Source organism: Protopterus annectens, chromosome 10.part0 (genome assembly GCF_019279795.1).
Source record: "Protopterus annectens isolate FY-2018-M chromosome 10.part0, PAN1.0, whole genome shotgun sequence".
Taxonomy (NCBI): domain Eukaryota; kingdom Metazoa; phylum Chordata; order Ceratodontiformes; family Protopteridae; genus Protopterus; species Protopterus annectens.
In genome coordinates this window covers 479939952-479962014 of record NC_056744.1, presented here as the reverse complement: position 1 = coordinate 479962014, position 22063 = coordinate 479939952, and positions in this window count along the sequence as shown.

The following is a 22063-nucleotide window of genomic DNA, read 5'->3' as shown; positions in this document are numbered from 1 at the left end:
TGATGGAATTCTAGTTGAATTGTTTACAATCCTGCAAAATGAGGCTGTTACAGTTTTGCTTGGACTTTACCAGCAAATCTGGAAAACAGGACAGAGGCAATTGATTGGTAAAGGTCAATTTATATTCCAATCCAAAAAAGAGCAATGCTAAAGAGTGTTAAAATTATACAATTGTACATGTCACACTTGCTAGCAACAGAATGCACACATCTTGCAAGCTAGACTCCAGTAGTATATGGATTGAGAACTACCAGATGTACAAGCTAGTTTCAGGAAAGGGCAGAGGTGACAAAAATCAAATTGCCAATATCCACTGAATAATGGAGAAACCAAAGGAGTTCCAGCAGAATACTAAATTTTGCTTTACTGACTACTCTAAAGCCTTTGCCTGTGTGAATCATAAACAAACTTTGACAACTCCTTAGAGAAATGAAGATATGGCATCAGCTTATTCGTCTCCTAAACAATCTATATGCACAGCAAGAATCAACAGTTAAAACCTAATAGGGAATAACAGATTGGTTTAATATTTGGAAAGGAGTAAGGCAAGGCTGTATATTCTTACCTTATTTATTCAGTTTATATGCTGAATGCCTCATGCAAAATGCTAGGTTAGATGAATCAGATACCATCTTTTCTTTCAGCTGTTCCCATTAGGGGTCGCTACAGCAGATCATCTGTTTCCATTTCTTCCTGTCCTCTGCATATTGCTGTCACACCAACCACCTGCATGTCCTCTGTCACCACATCCATAAACCTAATCTTAGGCCTTCCTCTTTTCCTCTTACCTGCCAGCAACATCCTTAGCATCCTTTTCCCAATATACCCAGCATCCCTCCTCAGCACATGTCCAAACCAACGCAATCTCGCCTCTCTGACTTTGTCTCCAAACCGTACAACCTGAGCTGACCCTCTAATATACTGATTCTTAATCCTGTCCATCCTTGTCACACCCAGTGTAAATCTTAACATCTTTAACTCTGCCACTTACAGCTCTGGCTCCTGCCTTTTTGTCAATGCCACCGTCTCCAACCCATACAACATAGCTGGTCTCACTACCCTCTTGTAGACCTTCCCTTTCACTCTTACTGATACCCGTCTGTCACAAATCACTCCCAACACTCTTCTCCACCTATTCCACCCTGCCTGTACTCTCTTCTTCACCTCTCTTCCACACAGATACCATATTCAAACTATCTAGGAGAAATATTAACAACCTCAGATATGCAGATGATACCAGTGTATTAGCTGAAAGGGAGGAAGAGCTGAAGAGTCTGTTAATGAAGATGAAAGTAGAAAGTGCAAAAGATGGTTTGTTACTCAACATATATGTATATGCATTCACTTATTTATTTGATATTTGCTTACTGGGAAAGTTTGACTGGGTCAGAAAGTACCTATTTTCAGTGGAGGCCCGGGGAGAAAAGCTCCACAATCACAATCTTTCAAGAATCAATTACAGATATTTCAAATTACAAGGTACAATGTTACACTACAAAACATAGGAGTGAAAACGGATGTAATGAGAAAAACATAGAACATGTTTCATGGTAGAGTGCAATGAAAAACAATTACATGAGTTGAAGAAAATACGTGAAGAAAACTCATTACTCTTATTATTTGTCACATAGATTGGTATTCAATAAATGAGACCCGAGATGATTTTATTAATATGTTTAAAAGAGATGTTAGAGATTATAAGATTAGAATCAGTGAGGAGAAATAAATAATTTTATGTCATCTAACCCTATAAATTCCTTGCACATTGATGGGAGGAAACAGAGGCAGTAACAGATTTAAGTTTTATGTGCTCTGCAATTGGTAATTGTAACCATCAAAAGTGAAAGACACTTGCTTTTTGAGAGGAAAGTCATTGCAAATCTGGATTAAAAAGCAAAGACATCATATCATTAACAAAGGTCAGAGTTGCGTTTTCCCAGTAGTAATATACAACTGTGAGAGTCGGACCATAATTAAGGCTATGCACTGGAAAATTGCTGCTTTTCAACTCTGATGTTTGAGAAAACTTTTATAAATTCCATGGATTGCAAGAAGATCGAAGTACTAGGGGTCCACTCCAGAACATGTATGGGAGAAAGCATAATTGTATCTTTCAGTTCCAAAATGTCCATTCCACTACTCTAATAATAATTTTCTGTGCTCCAAAGTATGGACTAGCTAAAACAAAGTCAGGAAAACATCATATGTTATTGCAGAGGCTGGTTTCAGATGAGAAATCTGAATTAGTGATGCTTCAAGACAAAATATTAGATATGAGCTTTGGTAAGTACTGCAAGATGGTGAGTCCTCCTCAGTGTATGACCATGGAAGAGAAGTTAAAGCAATAAAAGATGCCCTGAACTCCATGATGGAGTTCTGAAAACTACAGCCATGGATGTACTTATACAAATTAAAGAGCTCGCTGTATCCCACAGGGCTAAGTTATCTAAAATAGAAGAAGTACAAGCTCAGCAGCAAATGAAGTTGCAGATCTGAGAATGGCAATCTAATGCTAAAACCAGTTTGAGGAGATGCAAAGCCCCATGCAGAGACTTCAGCTCAAGATCAATGATCTGAAGAACAAGGCCCAGTGTAACAATCTACAAAAGCATGTAGAGCTATCATCTGATGGTCTTCATTATAAAGGAGATGAGAATATTATTACATGTAACTTCATCTCCCATCATTGAGACAGCCTACTGATTAATCATAAAAACAGGCAGGCTAATGTCCCTGGACATTTTGTAATTAAGTGTCTGGTCTACAATGATACGGAAATTATTTTAAACATTGCTAGAGTTCATGGCATTGGATTGAAGTTCAGTAGACTGTACAGTGGCATAGCTAGTGTTTGAGCCACCTGTTGCTGTCTTTGAGTTTGCTGCCCCTCACCCTCACAAAATCATGGTCAAATGGGGGCCCCCAAGCACAGTCCTCCCCCTGCAGCTATTCCAGTGTCCCATTACTTGGCTATTTCTCTCCATGTATCATAAACAATGTAAAGTGCATACTGTTTTATGCTTTACTTCTACAATGATTATTTGGATTTAATTTAAAACTTTTATTTTAAATTTTATAGCACAAACACTGATAGACATCTGCTAAACAAAGCAATAGAGTCTAACAATGAAAACAGACTTAGCATTAAAACTTCTCTGCCCTTGAAACTTACATTCATTGAAACAGCATTGAAACCCACATTAGAAAAAAATGTATCTGTCCAGTTGCATATAAAGGTTACCTTTGGGCTGTTTTCAAATCATAGGCCCCTTGCACACATTTTTAGGACCATGCAAACATGCATTTGTTCTTTGATTCTATTCCTTTTATAATACAGCACACTTGTTAGAGCATATTTTAAATGTATTGTTTTGAACATCTTTCCATTAAGCAATGAAACAAAATGAATGAAGCAATAATGGCAAAACTGCTCAATTCAGAGCATGTCCATCATAAAAGTCTACTCAAACGTCTGTCATTGCAATCCACCAATATCAGAAAATATGCACAATCTCTGCAAAAGCAAAAGTCATCTGAATAATTCCACATTACAGAGATCTGTAACTAATGAAAAAGTTGCTGCTATTTCAGTGTTTAATCTACAAATAAAGTGCCTGTTGCCCTTGAAGAATAAATTGCCTATGTTACATTAAAATGGTACTGTAAGCTGGTAATAGTGCAGTAGGGAATGGATGGCAAACTGATAGGTTCATAATTACTAGGTATCTCCTCCAAAGGAGGACACACTCAGGACAGCAGCACTCCATCCCCTTTAAAGTACAACACAGTATGGTATCAGCAATCAGTCTACCATATGTGTTTTAAGCCTAATCTCAGCTTTTGATGCAACATATAAATTACTAAGTCCAGGCACTTACTTTCCCTGAAAGTAGAGCTGCCACTGGCAAAGGAGTCCCTCTTTGAAAACTAGATTATAGAATCATAATTATTGCAACTGCTTCTAAAAAGAATTGAAATACTCTTCAAAATACCTTTAATATCATATGCAGGTTCATATTCTTCTCACGCCAGAGAAATCATCATTCTATCATAGTGTAAAAAAACAATTGGCTCCCAGTCACCCACCAATCTGATTTAGTAATTTCCAGCCTAGTCTTTAAACTAATCATCTTAAGTTCATTTATTTTCTTTGTTAACAGACTCTCAAAGAGCTAAACTCCCTTACAGCTTAGATCACTCCCTCCTCCTACCCACAATCTACAAACTCTTCCTAACAAACAGCATGTAACCAGTGCTGTTTCTCCTTGGTAACACTCAAAGTATGGGAATCCCTCCCACCACATATAAAATTCCTTGCCATCCTATCCAATGGTTCATTCAGAATTAAAACCTTCCTTTTTAAAGATTTAGTATGCAAATGCATCCAGAATAGTGGGATCATCTACATCCTGTATTTGCTGTTTCTCAGCTAAGTGATAATACCTAGCAAATGACATATACTCTTTATTCTCTTCCATTACTTCTCTCTTCCAGTTTCCTCACATTTCTGTTTTTCCCTGCCTCTAATCAAGCTATCTTACTTCCCTCTATTTCCCACTAGTTTACAATATTCTTGTTTTCCCTTATCTTTTCATAGAGTTGTATATATTGCACTGACAACAATCCTTTAATATAAGTATGTTCATTACTACTCAGAAAGCAAAAATACCACTCAGTGATCCACTTGAGGCTAAAATTAAGCAGTCAAACCATACTTTATTCGACAAAACACAATAAAATTTGGTAAGCGCTTTTGTCCATCAAATGACAGGACTTTTTCAAAACCAAAACAGCACCCAATTTCTCTCCTTAAATACAATTGTCAATCAAGCCAAAAACATTAATTGAATAATCAAACAATTAAAGTGGAATACACTTCAATATATAGTGTGAATGTTCAGTATAAAATTATAATACTTAAAAATACATTATTTAAAAAGGTGTATCAATAAATATGTTGTGTAAGATTTTAATTTAATTTATAGAGCTGAAGCTCTTTCCTTCAAAATAGGAAAGATGTTCATTAAGACCAGGGGGGTATGCGGCATTCAGTCTGAGTTGCCACCTTAATTCACTTTTTTCAATATTATTTTCCCAGTTCCCACCCCTGTAGCCTTTTTAATAACATCCAAAATCACAAATAAAATCTAGTATAACAATCACAACTTAAGGTGTGTTTGTATAAGGCGTTATTCATATTTTTCACTTTAATGGTATAAATGTGTTCAGAAATTCATTTAAATAATACTCTCTCTGTTTTTCCTATGTAAAATCCATTACACCACTGGCATATGGCCACATGGGTCCACTTCACATGGTTGACTTTTCATAAAGTCAACTTTCATATGGCCGAGACCATATGATCGACTTTTGAAAAGCCGACCATGGGAAACCGCTATCTCCGCACAATGCAGAATGAGAAAATTTCCCACTTCCACACTGTAGTGCAATCTCGGAGTAGGTATATTATGGAGGAGGGTGGAGGGTGGAGGGCAGAGTCCCTCATGGAGGGGTGCAGGGGGCAGAGCCCCCCTGCTAACAGTTTAAGGTAAGTGTTTGTTGTGTTTTTATGTTTATTTTACATGGTTGGCATTCTGAAAGTCGATCATATGATCTCGGGCATTTGAAAGTCGACTTTCTGAAGTGTCGACCATGTGAAGTAGACCCGGCCGCATACATTAGACCCTTGGTTCCACAGATCCCCCCTACTAAATCCATCTATTGCAGAGGGTCTCCTATAAAAATATTATTATCTATCATAACATAAGAGCAATAATTACAAAAAGATATATATTCAACTCTGGGTTTCAGAACCACTGGTCTTGTTATTTACATTATCTTGATGGCATTTTTATTATGTGCAACATTGAGGTAACAGTGGTGGAAGAATTTGTTGAACACATAAATAATGTGTGCCCTTATTTTAAATTTACACACACTTTTTCCCAGGAGTCAATTGATTATTTAGAAGTCACCTTGACTAGGGACACAGATAAGGGTATTTTTACATCCAAGGTATTTAGGAAGCCTACATACTCCAATAGTTTTTTTAGCTTTTAGTAGTAGTCATTCCCTTTATGTAAAAAGGAATATAGTGAGAGGGCAAATGATATGGGGTGCCAGAACGTGTTCTGAAATTATAGATTTTAAGAGAGAACTAGAAAATTTAATTCATATGTTTGTAACAAGGGGTTACCCTGAGGAAGGGGTTTGTGATATAGGGACTGAGTTTCTCAAGGGATGGGGAACTAAATACACCCCCTGTTAGGTAGCCTCCAAATGACTAATAGTCATTATTCACAAAAAAGTAGTGGTAACTTTTCTAATACTATGGTCAAATTTTCTGGACCCTTTGGGAAAATGGTACAGAGTATAGTGAGTAAGAATTGGGTAATCCTGGGTGGTAACAGTGAAGTGAGTAAGACATTAGGGAATACACCTTTTTTGTTTATAAAATGGGACATAATATGAAGTACCTATTGGAACATCCCCACCCCACTAGAAGTACAGGTAGGGGCACCATGAGATGTGGAGCATGTAATTATTGCACTTATGTATGATGGAGAATAGTATTTTTATAGGAGACCCTCTGCAAAAGGTAGATTTAGTAGGGGGGAACTGTGGAACCAAGGGTCTAGTGTATGTGGCCATATCTCAGGGGTGTAATGGATTTTACATAGGAAAAACGGAGAGAGCTCTACGTAAACAAATTTACGAACACATGTATGCCACTGAAGCGAAAAATATGAATAACACCTTATATAATAAACACACCTTAAGTTGTGATTGTTATACTAGATTTTATTTTGGGATTTTTGAGATTATTAAAAAAAGACTACAGGGGTGGGAAATGGGAAAATAATATTGAAAAAAGTGAATTAAGGTGACAACTGAGACTGAATGCCACGTACCCCCCTGGTCTTAATGAACATCTTTTCTTAGTCCCTGTTTTGAAGGAAAGAGCTTCAGCTCTATAAATGAAATTAAAATCTTACACAACATATTTATTGATACACATTTCTAAATAATGTATTTTTAAGTATTATAATTTTATACTGAACATTCACACTATATATTGTAAGTGTATTCCACTTTAATTGTTTGATTATTCAATTCATGTTTTTGGCTTGATTGACAATTGTATTTAAGGAGAGAAATTGAGTCCTGTTTTGGTTTTGAAAAAGTCCTGTCATTTGATGGACGCAACTACTTACCAGATTTTATTGTGTTTTTTCAAATAAAGTGTGGTTTGACTGCTTAATTTCAGCCTCAAGTGGATCACTGAGTGTTTTTTTTTTGCTTTCTGGGTTGTTTGTATCCACTTTGCATGCTTTGCTCTGTTAATGTTAATAACTACTGCAAATAACATAACTGTTACTATCTTTGTAGGAACTATTATGACAAATGACTTCTTTTGTTGCTTATAATGCATTTTTGTATTGAATTTGTAAACCCACGGTTGATTAGTGGCTCAGGGATTTGATAACAAGCAGAGAGGATTTGTGTGCCTACCCTGGGGGAATGACGACATTTGGGGCATTTCTCTAGTATATGAGGTGGAGGTTGGTGCACTGAGAGATGGCACCAGGCTGGGGGACAGAAGGACAGATAAAGCATGGCGACCCTATGGGCTGTGGGTGGTGATATACACTCAAATCTCTCCCCATTGCCTATCCAGCTTAATGCAGATAACAGCACAATAGTGGAGAGTGTTAGGGGTAAGAAAAAGCCCTGAGCTGCTCAACATGGCACAGTTTGCAGGTTGAGATGGGAAGATGACTAATGGTTCCATAACTAGGGGAAAATCACTAGTGTGCCATTGCAGCTGCAGTCTGGATGGTAATCTAGACTACCTGGTCATGGGATGGCTCCGCTCCCCCCTCCCCCGAATACATGCTGATGACACAGTAGTGGGGGAACAAAAAGCAAACAACAGAGCCTCTGCAGCAATAGTCTGCTATTTTTAGACTCTATAATCAGTTTACTGCAGTCTTTGACAAACTAACATACTCATGTTTTCCCCACACTGGGGCCACTACCATCCTAGTGTTGCTCACCAGAGGTCTGTTTTTCCTTGGCTGTTTCACTGGTATATATGGAATTTATTCCAGCCAGCCTTTTGTGTAATTGTTAACTCAGTAATATACTTTTAAATAGCTCAAAACAACTGTGTTAATCTTTGTTCCTTGCAAGTGGCAAAACCTTTACTACATGTGTCACTTGGTATCTGAACTCTTATCACATTCTGTCACTGTTACTATTATAGGTTGTTGTTTTTTTTTCCTTTCATGCTACATAGAAGGCCATCTCATGTAATTATCTAAAGCCTGAAATCCTCAAAAAAATAAATAATAAAGCCTCACTCAAGTCATCAATAGTGCAGACAGAGTACCCTCAACACTGGTACAGAGGGATAAAGGTCTGACAATGGGCCAGGTGACCTGAATTTGATTAGTAACTCAGAGTAATTGATGGCAAAGCAGGGAGGATATGTGTGCCTATCCTGGGGAATGGGGGCATTAGGGACATTTATCTAGTGGAGCTGTGGTGTTGCTCTGTCTAAAAACATTTTATTGTTTATATAGCTGGCAGCCCAGGAAGTTTGCTTATCTTCCCAATGAAACACACCTACACCAGCTTGATGTCACTGACTTTCCCATTTCTGCAACACTGCTAACATTCTACATATTTTTTTTGTTAGTCTCTGTTCCTTTCACATCTGCAAACCTCAAATGTAAATAAGCTAGGTATTTTTAGTTAAAAAAAAAATATATATATATATATATATATATATATATATATATATACAGATTCACTTCATAATCTTGAAAGACTGAAATCTCGAATTTCAGTTTTTCGAAACCATGAAATCGAATCCACACAACACCGAAAGCCCAAAACCACGAAATTTAAAACACCAAACACACAGCACACACTAGACCACACATATACCACAACATCCACACCAAAAATAAACAAAACCACACACATCCACAAACATACATCACAAATAAGCAGGGGAGCAAGCCCCCTGCACACCCCTTCTACTTAAATATACTAACTCCAAGATCGCACAAACAGCAAACAAAAGCAAACTCCCACACACACATTATACAGCTCCTCACTCACACACACATCACAAATATCAGCACACTCATATACACTCAATCTCCCACCCAAAACCCTTACAAAACACTCACTTACCTGACATTACACCTAAATCCACACATGGCACCGCACACCATCCACATACAACCCCAGACATTATGTAGCATAAGGCCTTAACCGCAAATTTGAGATATTCAAATTCACGATTATGCACTTTCGCTATTTCAAAATTTCAACTTTATAGTATTTGAGATACTGAAATTCGACATTTCAGTATTTCGAGATTATAAAGTGTTTATATATATATATATATATATATATATATATATATATATATATATATATATATATATATATATATAAAGAACACTATTAGTACCCCTGTGAATGTTCTCAACATCTGAATTACATACAAGGAAAACTAAACATGCATTTCTTATGATGGCAATGATTTGCTACAGCAAAGCTGATTTAATGTCTTGTCTTACCTTTCTGGGGGAGAAATGCACTGAGATTAGACCCTACCATGAATAAGCTACCATGAATAAGAAGTCCATTGTAAGAAAAAAATGCACACTAGGAGAACACATTTTTGTAACAACTTTGTTTATTAAATCCATATCCCTTAGTTAATTAAGAACATATGAAAATCATTATGAAGGCTCAAAACTACAGCTGTTTTGTTGCATTACAAAAATTGCACAACTGATGAGATCATGTTTTCCTCTACTATTTCAATATGTCCTATTCTTCTTTTCCAAGAAGTAAGTAACTTTACTGAGAAATAAATAGCAGATATATTTTATATTCCAAAATATCTGCCACGGACATTAAAATGAATGAATTATTCTGAAATATAACAACACTTCCTTCACATAGTCAGATATAATGATGTAATGATGTCACAGAGAGAGACTTGATTAAAACCACACACACACACACACACACACACACACACACACACACACACACACACACACACTCAGAAAAAAATACAATACTTCCTAAGTCCTCTGAGAAATCAGGGGCTCTGTAACTAGATGGTTTGTATTGCTCAACACCCTGTGCTTGTTTTTCCAAGAAAAACAGTACTGTTAGACTACATTGTTGGTCTATATAACAAAAATTTGAAATTTACCACCTTCACTGTGATAGTACACATCAATAGATTATTTATCCTTTTAGAAGAAGGCTTTGAGGCAATATTCTTAGCTAAATCCTAGATAATTTTCTATCTGCAGTAACTCTGGGAAATCTAATATGTAAGTCAATAAATGGTTCACAGTAAAGGAACAGTTTTCATTTCACTCATGAATGAACTTAAAAGTTGTTATATAACATAGGCCCACACACGCATGCACACACGCACACACACACACACACACACACACACACACACACACACACACACACACACACACACACTGAATGAACAGCTTAAATGATGAGTAATGTGTTAATAGCCAGGAAATCAGACTATTTATGCAACATGATGCAGATGGTTGTGGAAAATGGAATACACTATACAAATTGTAAAAGCATACTAACAGAGCATAGCATGGTACAAAATCTGAACTTTTCTTGTTGGGTGCCTTTAAAAGCAATGATGCATAGTGGTGAAGGAAACTAACTTCATCTGGAGTTAATGCACAAAACTAAGTATAGAGATGGCAAGAGATCTGCTAAGGCCAGAAGAATTTCAAAGGTGTATCAACTTAGAATCAGGCCAAGTTCAGTGAACCTTTGCAAAGAAACACAAGTCTAAGGAAAGCTTGTACAACAAAATAAGAAGGTACCAAAAAGAAAAATGGAATAGAACTTGAGAGTATTTGTTATTAAACTACCTAAAAGAAAATGAGCACATGTAACATGGTGATGGTAGAATACATTAGCAGACAAAAGTGAAATGTTACTGTCCCTTTGTACAGGCAGCTGGTGGGCCCATATTTGATGTCCTCTCTGCTTTTCTAGAAAACTCATTGTCACAAGGATATAGCCAGCACAGACATATTATAAAGAATACTTAAAATAGTGCAGGTGTCTGATATAGAACTTGTGCTAAGCATACTTTTGAGAAAGATGCATTGTCTTTTCTGGTATGCATACAGTCCAAGTGTGCAGCATCTGGTATAAAAGAAATGCATATAAAGATAGAAAAAACAGAAACAGAAAAAATGGGTTGGATTTGGAAAAGACGTAGAAGCATATTTACAGTAAGAGAGGTGGATGTATAGAGCTGCTGCTCTATGAAAATAATGCATTCAGGAATGGTGAGATCCTTTTATATTGCATGAGAAAGGAGGGCATAGGCTGCTGGTCAAGATTACTGACAGCCGATAAACCAAGTGCCATAGAAAACTGCATTTCTGTACTTTACAGGAGACCATACATTCTACAGTAGTTTATAGGGATTTTGATTTAGAAAAGGTTAGAAGTTTATGTGCTACATTCCTTCTATGCAAGTAAAGGATGTCTATTGTCCTAGATCTGAAAGAAATGTAAATATTTGTTCCACAGTTGTAACTTTCCTGTGTTGTATGTCTACATCTATGCATTAATCCATAGATTTCCTGCTGTTAGTTGTTAAAAAAATGAAAGAAGAAGAAGACAAAAATATGATGAAACAGCCGACGCTGTTACAGCACTCAGGTTCTTCCATGTTTGAAATATTGCCGGATTTAATTTCTTTAAATAACATATGACAATTAATCACTGGAGGCTCTTCACAAATTAGACTTGGTCTTACGTGTTTCAGTTATCATTCCAACACTGTGTTAGAGTCACTTGGTAGTTTAGATCACCATGTCATTTCCTTTGTTCATCCCTCACTTTAAGTTCTAGTCTGCTATAGCTTTAATGTGCAGTTATCAAAATGTCAATTTCAGTGATGTAAACACTACTTTAGACTCTATAAACTGAGAGCTTTATAATGCACAGCCAGATATTGTGCAGACTTGGACTTTATAAAAACTAGTCTATCAATCCCTTTAACAGTAACAGGGTACACCAAATCAAAAGCTGAAATATGTGTTATAATAAAGTGTCATCGTGTAACTAATAACTGTACAAAACTATTAAGAAAATAAAAATATCAGATAATAGCAAATGACTTACCCACGCAAATAAGGCTTTGCTGAAATAGATCTCTAAGTTTCAAATATACAATTAAGTAATATGATATGCTTATGAAAGTGATCTTCTAAAAACAGAATAACAAAAGGCCTGTTTAATTATGTTAATAGGCAAAGATGATAAAGTAATAAAACATCTGTTGAACAGCAATGAACAAATAGTTGACCAGAAATATATGACAAATCTAATGAACAGAGCTTTTTCATCCCCTGTAAAAACATTATTAATAGTACATTGTGATTGCCCTGATATATTTAGCCCCATACATCCAACTGTAGTTTAGCATAGGATAAAGAAAACATTGAACAGTGTTTAACCTTTCTATAGCACTGGCTCTAATTTAAGAAGTGGTATTTTAATTTTTAATATTAGGGACTATTAAACAAACCATGATACAAGTTGGTTAGTTTATTTTTATCATGGTGCCATAGATCAGATGATTTTGAAGTATTATGTCTGCTCCATATGCCTTAATAATTGCAGAAATATAAGTTTAATGTTAAAAAGAGCATTCTGTGTAGCATGAAAGGAAAGAAAATACCATCCTATAAATTACATCCTGCGAGTTCATAACTGGGCATCCAATTTAGATCTTAGTTTCAGTATCAGTAAAAGCTCAGTTTTACTGAGTGGTATATTTGACCACTGAACTCAGATTATGCTTACCTTTTTTCTTTTTGTGGACGGTTGAAATAAAATATTTGTTGAGTTGTAATCAAATTAAGCACAACTGAAAAATACAGGATGGCACAAGAGTCCTTTATATATCCCACATTGTTCCATATTGTCTTTGACAAGTTTTATAAGAACTTTTTGTAGGCAAATAGCTTTGCAAAAGCAGTATAATCAAGTATGTATGGGTTCACAGAAAACAATGTAAATATGTAACAATGTATCAAAAACACTAAAACCCTGTCCGTCCAAATATCCTTCCCCTCCATGAACAATGTTATATAAAATATGCAATTCTTCTGGCTTTTCATAGTGAGGGGTCACTACAGCAGATCACCTGTCCGCTCATGATTGGCAGTGGGGTTTTACGGTGTTGAGTTGCCAGCCCAGTACTCAACCTTCTACAGAAGGCACACACACATGCACACACTCACACCTAGAGCCAATTTAGAGTGTCCAATCCACCTACAGCATGTATTTGGGATGTGGGAAGAAACCAAAGCACCTGGAGAAAACCCACGCGACCACAGGGAGGACATGCAGACTCCGCACAGAAGGCACCCCAGCCGAGGAACGAACCGGAGAACCTTTTGCTGTGAGGCAGCAACGCTACCACCTAAATATGCAATATGCAATAAAATTTAAAAAATAAAACAAGTATTTAATGAAACATATATTCATTTTTTTCTGTGTTCTTTATTTGTTTCTTTTAATATGTATCCATAAGCAAAGGTTCTTCATAAAGGGTAGGATAGCAATTGTAATATTACATTATGATGCAGGAAAACCTCCTGTGTACATGACATAGGAAAAATAGTAAAACTCAGTAGAATAATCCCTACAAAAAGTAATGCACAAAACGTCAATATAAAATACTAATTATCACTATAAAAAGGAGGGATGTGTACAATAATCATGCAGTAAAATTGAAAAATGATTTCTTGCAACTGTGCGAGATAAAATCTTGAGTGAAAAGCATGTTATAAAAGAGTTATACAGCAGCTCCAAGGATAGGGACTATATAACATATTCTTAATGATAAGAACAATCATTTCAAACTTTGCAAACACTATCAAAATGGCTTTGTTTCTCTAGTAACAAGAACTGAATACTAAAAAATAAAACTGGTAATAATAAAAATATGTTTGCCAGCTGACCATCACAGTATAAAAGAAGTTTGGAAAAATCACCAATAACCAGAAATAGTTTGTTAAAAAGAAAATATACCCTGACAAATACTCTGACAGAAGCTGCAGTAACTTCTTAACTTTGCCCAAAAGTAACTTTCTAATATTTTATAAGTGTAGGAAGTAAAAAAATCTCCACAGATAAAGTGGGGGTAGTGGGAGGGAGCTTTGCTGGGTTACAGAAACATCACATGAAATATCTTTTTTTGTTAAGGTAAATATTTTGCAAAAAAATTTACTTCAGTGGAAGTGGATCATTGTCACAGCCAATCATAACATTTGGGTAGATTCTCCTGCAGTAACTTATCTAACATTTAGAAGGTGTGAAGATGAGATAAATAGCTTTCAGATAAGCAGCAGTGCAATATAGGCTGTGAAAACTACTGGTACATGCATATGAAACAGAATTACTTATAAAGCACCCTGATGGCATAGCAAGCTAAGCAATGCCTGTCAGATAATTACTGAAAAAGATTATTTCCATGATAAATGAATGATAATAAAATAATGTTCTGAGTTTTCTAAAACTATGCTAAAGAGTATCAGTAATGCCAAAGCAATAATTAGTTTATTGCTTGAAATATTTCATTTAGAAAAGTAACTGTTCTAACTTATATAAAAATTAGCATAACATAATCAAAATGATATATTTATAAGTTCTTTTGCAGGGACAACCCAGGTACCTGCATCAATAAATAGGTATGTGCATACTGTGATATGATGAAGTTGAAAGAGCTGCCATTCCATAAAATGGTTAACGGGCAGTGACAGAGTTGGAAGATCTGTCATGTATGAAGATGGCCTGTAGGTGGAGCCAAAATAACACTAGTAGGAGGAATACTTATCTTAAACAAGAAATAGAAGCTAGAGACAATGAACACATATGCCTGTCACTGTAGAGAAACTGCAGAGAGATGCGAGGGAGGCTGGCTGACAAGAGCTATACAGGTTGGAGCCTGATGAAGTGGGCCTGTTCAAGAGAACTTTACAGACTTGGACAGAAGACTTGTCTGGAATACCAGAGAGGCCATATATTCTGAAGAAAGATAGCCTGAAGCAGTAGGGTTACCACATTTTCAAATGCTCAAAGTGGGACATTTTGGGTAGAAACACGAGATTATGTGGGATAAAACATACCCAAGGCCAGTGCAAAGGACAGAACTCCACTTTTTTGCCAAAATAAAAGCTTATTCGTGTAGCATTTTAGTTGTTTTGCTATTACATGTAACACTTAGGTATTTCAGATACAAAATTGCTGTTTTATGCAGCTATTAAAGAAACCTTAGGAAAACTTGTCCTAAAATCTCAGGACATTTGCCTTTTTCCAGTTTTTTTTTTGCAGGGCACATCTGACCAAAGAGGGACTGTCCCTCGCAAAGTGGGACAGGTGGTAACCCTATGAAGCAGGGCTAGAGACACAGACAAGAAAGGCCAGTACATATGGTGTAAATGAGGCTGAAAATAAATTAGTTGTTGATCTTCATTGAGCTCTTTTAATTCCAATAATTTAAGTTTGAAAATTATTACATATTTGAATGCATTTTAAAAAGTTAGCAAACGTGTACACTGGTGTGACAAATTTATTTCCGTAAAGGCATGATTTTGCTTATACAGACAGCTTTTGCATGTTCAATGAATACTAAAGATAGGTAAGGTGTGTGGTTAATGCAGTAAAATGAAAGTAATGGAAGGTGGAACATGTGTGCCATTTGAGTGAAATTCTCTAATTTATGGCTTGAGAGGTCTTGGGTCACCACAGTGACTTATAGTATTCTAATAATGGCCTGATTTGATTTTACACCATTAGTCTTGCAAGATAAAGTTAATGCAAACTGCAAAAAGGGGAGATTTTGCTTACAAAATTTGCTGAGAGTAGTCCACTATAAAAGCAGTTAATTGACCGGGTGTCAGTTTTATGACTCAGTGAAGCTCAGTCTATGCTAAGATGATGAATTGTGCATACCCACACACAAGGCCTCAACCTTATCTGTGACATTAATAGAACTTGGTGGGATAGATTTGTGTCCCAAAGACTCCCTCATCTATGGAATAGACTCTCTCTCCATGTCAAGCAGAGTACCTCTCTAGCCCTCTTTAAGAGGAGGCTGGAGAACTGGATGGGAAACAGAATATATACCCCTTGGATCCCATCTGTGTTCATGGTGGACAGGGGAAACAGGTGCTGACTTTGTGGGAACATGGGCAGAATGTTTGGCTAGGCTTATAAGGGCCTCTTGGCCAGCAGTCTAGTATCATCCTATGAACCTATGAAAGGCTGCTTGACTGTGTGTCAAATAGTATCTATTCTCAGAACCTCACTGTGCATTAAAAAAGGTCTGTTTATGCCAGACAGAGTACGTCAGGGCTGGCAACTCAGTACGTAGAAATCTGCTGCCAATCATTAGCGGACCAGAGTTCCTAACCTGGAAAAGCCGAAAGATACAACAACTTGACTGGATGCTTGAAGTAAAGCAATGTATTAATAATTTAGTGCTGACATTTTCCCTGATATTTTTAAGTGTGGATTTACAGTGAGCATGCTGAAGCTGCATACGGGTAGTGAAGTAACACTCCTGCAAAAGCATTGCTGAATGAAGCCTTAACTGCTTCTAGTACAGTGGAATATTCTAAAAAACTGTGATTGAAAACTATTTAGTTTGCTTTGTTTGAAGTATGTTCACCAAACAGCACTATAAAGAACTCAAGAATGAAAAAAAAAAACAATAGTAGAATGACAAATACAGTGTAATGTTTTTACCAAATTATTGTTGAAAAGTTGCTTGCCAAATAAGTTATATGACACTACCAAAAGGTACTTACAGAATGTGCATAGTTAATATACTAAACTGGTAAAATGACTAAATTGGAAAAATGTTCTTGCAGTTGGAAGTATATCCTTAAGAAATTACTGAAGCTAAATATATATATATATATATATATATATATATATATATATATATATATATATATATATATGAAAGCACAAAACATAATTGCCAGCTTTAAAAAATGAAGCAGTAACTGATGTAATGTACTAAAAAATGAATTTTGTGGCAACACAAAACCTGTATCTGCCCTAAAGAATTTTCAAACCTTCTTAATAACATTTGCACCACTACAAGAAGGTAATATGGTATCATTTAATATCAAAGAAGGCAGAAACTATTTAGATGAATTGGAAGCTACAGTAACAAAAAAAAAACAATAAACTGAGCAAACATTGCTGCTACTGAGTTTAGAGCAAAAAGCTAATGAAAGAGTATAACAGCTGCAAGCTGTCAGCCATTTACTGATCATTATAATGTTTAAAAGTGAAACTACTGCGGTGGTGGTGCTGCGGTAGCATTGTCGCCTCACAGTAAGACGTTGTCCTGTTTGATTCTCAGCGAGAGCGTCTTCTGTGTGGAGACATGTGTGAATGGGCGTATCTTTGTTGAAGGTTGTGCATCAGAGCTGGCAACTTGGCATGTAAAAATCTACTGCCAATCATTAGCGGACCAGAGTTCCGCTGTGCCGACCCCTAACCGGGAAAAGCCTTAAGACACAACATAATGTTTAAAAGTGAACAGCAGGCAAATGAAATGTGTAGGAGGTATTATTTGTATTGAAATGGTACAAGTACTACCTCTAACTAAATGTTGTGGTTGCTGTTCTGTGAAAGAAATTTGTACCTGGAAAAGAAATAAGTGCTGACAAATTTTCAGGCAGAGTTCTGAGCTAAATAAAGTGCATACTTTATGAGCTGGTACTGAGATCGGAATGGAAATAAATGCAAATTCAATGCATAAGAACAGAAAGGAAATGGAGGTGCTGTTGTAATTAATTATCCTTACATGAATTGCTAAATGATTAAAGGGACACCATGTTATAAAATCTGATATTGAAACAATAAATGTGAGTTGAAATATACTAATTGCACTGATATAATGAAAAATAAAATAAATAAGGTAGCAATTCTTGTATTAAAGGCAAAAATGTATTGGGTTTTAAAAATAGACAACAATGTTAAGATACAGCAGTGGGTTACTGAGTCACATGTATGTCAATGAATTCTGTATAAGCTTTAAACTGACAAAGCTGAGATATTAAGCACTGAAATACAAAATTAAATCAAACAGGTTGCCTATAACCAATTGTGTTTATCCAAAGGTGTAGCAAATAAGCAGCAAAGTGATAATGAAAGTAAGGGTGTATTTCAAACTGATGCTGAAAAAATAAGTGATAGAAATGGTTATAGAGGCTGTAACCTAGCATATATTAATGGCCATCAACAATAAAAACTAACTGAAAGAAAAAAATTAATATGCTAAGTAGTGTGGTTAAAATTAAATGCTGTAGAACAGATACTGTATAACTTGAAAATAAACAAAAATACATGTTTCTTGATTCTGGAACAAAATAAAAGTAAATCTAAAACGTATGTGGCAGCTGAGACCATACAAATATTGAGGAGAAAATATGACAATAGTTGAAAAATGACTTCAAGTCACTGAAAATTTCACTAAAAGAGGGATATATGAAGTTCTGTGCAACATTTTCAGCATTGCTGAACTTATGAGTAATGAAATTATCTCTGATTTGATTCAAAGTTTGGTAAAGAGACTTGATTCTGTGATAACATAGCAAGTTGCACCTCAAATAGAGTTGACCTCATTTAAGGTAGGAAATATCATGAAAGCAATAGATACAGAAAACGTTTAAATGATGCAACCACAAGGAGATGCTAATACAGAGCAGAAATTAAATAAAATGGTGTTTAAAAAGTTCATATAAATGGAAGAAAATTTAAAAAGAGAACCGATAAACACAGAAAGTAAGGTAGCAGATTTTCAATAAGGTCAGAAAAGATTGATAGTTAATCTCAGGCAGTTGGAAAGTAAAACACGCTAAGAGTTAGAAATCTTGTTCAAGGGTCTATTAGAAAAAAAGTGATGCAAATATTCATAAGCAAACAGATACCATAAATATAAGTCTGAGACATAACTGAAACTGTGGTTTAAAATGGAGTTTGAACTGTTATGAGTAAAAGGAACCATAACTTAAAATGAATCATACTTGGTGGAAAAAACAGGCTTACACTATAAAAAGTATTGAAAGGACAGCCTGTGTATGATCATGATGTAAAGGCTGTAAACACAAGAATTTCTGAGTTTTAAAATCCAGGAAGTGAAACAAATGTCAAGGCTACTTTGCATATACTGTGGCTGGATGGAAGGAGATTCATGTAGTTATAGTGTTCAAATCCCTGGGCACCTGTGGATGACAGCATCCTGTCTATATTTTTATTACATTGCTGAATCAGTTGGTCATACATGCTGGGTGTTAACAGGCCAGTGGTGTAGTTCAAACTCCCAGGTCTGAGCTGGAGAGAGGTTATGTGGAATTGGAAAACCTAGCATCCAATAAAAAACATTCATATTTAGAAACAGAAAACACTGAAAGATATACCATATGCAAACCGGTATGCGCAAAACAGAATACTTTAATTCAAGCGAATTTATGTCCACGGTCAAACTCTACAACTGGAATATCCCAAAGATCGGGTCACTAGATGCTGTAACCCATTTCAATAATACTTTCCTAAGCATCCTCAATAGCCACACACCTCTCAGAACTAAGAGAATGAGGTCAAACCCTGCAGCCTGACCAGACAAAGCATGCTAAATATTGTCCAGAAACAAAACCCACTCCAACTACCTACAATTTAGATACTTAAGAAATCTTGCAAAACAATTAACACTGACAAGAATCCTATTTCACCAACCTTCAGTCAAAACACCAAAATTATCTCAAGCTATTTTGGTTCTCCATAAACAAACTACAACACCCTGACCAGACATCTACTCCCACACCAACATCCAGTAACAACCCAGACAATATAGCCACCCGGTTCAACTTCAACTTTAAACTCAATACCCTCTCTTACTAAACAAAGTTCTCCCACCATCCCCACTACCTTACCCTCATCCACTAACAATCATATATCCTCTTTCTAACTAGTTCCAATTAGCACTATAAAAAACTGCAAAAACAAACCATCGACCTTAACAGCAGGCAGCCTACAGAGTACCAAAAACTTGCTTCTGAAGCTCTAGCCTTCTCTGTTTCTATACTAATTAACAGATCCACAACAGAAAGCCATGCCCCAGCCATCTGGAAAAAATCTTTCATAATTCCACTCCACAAAGGTGAAAATTCAACTGACCTATCCAACTATAGACTCATACCTATAATACTGCCACCACAATCAAAAATATTAGAAAAATGAATCCACTCCCAGCTCCTCAAATGTCTTACGCAAAATAATCTTCTCTCCATGATCAACACAGCCTCCACCCCATCATAGCATGATTACTGCTCTTATTAGCTTTACCAATGCAATCAACCACAACAAAAATAATTACAACCTAGTATCAGCATTCTTCTTGGATCTGATAAAGGCCTTTGACAGTTTCCCATCGAACACTTCTCAACAAACTCTCCTCCTTAGGTCTAAATAAACCGTATCTCACCTGATTTCATAGCTATTTCACAAATAAACAACAATCAGTAAAATGAAAACAAAAATTTTCCTCTTTACTTCCTGTCACAGTTAGAGTCCCATGAGTATCAATACTGGGCCCACTTCTATTTAATATTTTTGTAAACAAACACCATACCACCACAAAAAAATAAATAAATATAATTCACTATGCAGATGATGCAGTTCTCACCTGTTCTGCCCCAGACACTACACATTCTCCAGGAAATCACCCAAGAGTCTTTCTCATCTGTGTTATCTTAGCTAGGCACTGCAGACCTAATGCAAAAAAGACTAAACTAATACTCTTTTTATACCAATAATTTAATAATCAAAAACGCAATTTCCAGATTGTCTCATTCAACAATACAAACATTGAAACTATGATAGAAGCCAAATTACTTGGAGTATTCATACATGATAAACCCAAATATTTTTATTTTTATTTATTTAAACATTTGTTTACCAGGAAGGTCCGAATGGGTCAGGGACCCATTTTCAGTGGAGGCCCAGGGAGAAAAGCTCCAAATCATGCATGAAATTAAGACAATTTACACGTGTAAGAGAACAACTATAAAAGCACACATTATTAAGTAATGAATACTAAAGAATGAATACTAAATAACAGCAAGGGACATACAATACTGAATACTGAGATAAGTACATAGTAGCAGATACAATAATAAAATGTGTATTAGGTAATACTAAGTTAAAGTAATGTAGTACACTGTAGTAATGTAGTACACTGTAAACATTTTTTTTGTTAGGTAGGAATTAAAGTATACCTTCTGTGGAAGGTTGAGCGCTGAGCTGGCAACTCGACACCGTAAAACTCCACTCCCAATCATGAGCAGACAGGTGATCCACTGTGGCAACCCCTTACTGGGAAAAGCCGAAAGAAGAAGAAGAAGAAGAAGGTAGGAATTAAAGTAAAGAGTGAGGGTCAGGTTGAGGGTCAGAATATTAGAAGCAAGTGGATGCTAGAAGAGTAGTAGTACAGGATGGAAAAGTTAAGGGTGTAGAAATACATAAAGTCTCATTAGTCCAATGTGTTAGTGGTTAGTGGATGAAATTCATGTTTTAAGATTAGAGAGGAAGGCTACTAGAGAGTGAATGGAGTTTACCTGTTAGGGAAAGAGCAGGGACAGGTCTGATTACATAGGAAAAGTTTATCAGATGTTGTAAATCTTTGTTCATTAATTACTAATAGGACCTCAGTTCCATCCTCAGAACTAATACGGTCATTTCCAAGCTCATGCCAGCCAAAAACTCTCAGCTAAGACCTACCCATAATGCCCCTCTCCTAGTTATTCCAGATCTCGTTTGCCATATTCCTAGTCAGATGTGCTAGCCATCTCTCTCAAAGCTAAGTAGGAAATTGCTATTTTTAAGACAGTTTCTCTTCAAAATTGTTTATTTTTTAGTCAAGTTAGCCTTTTCTCAC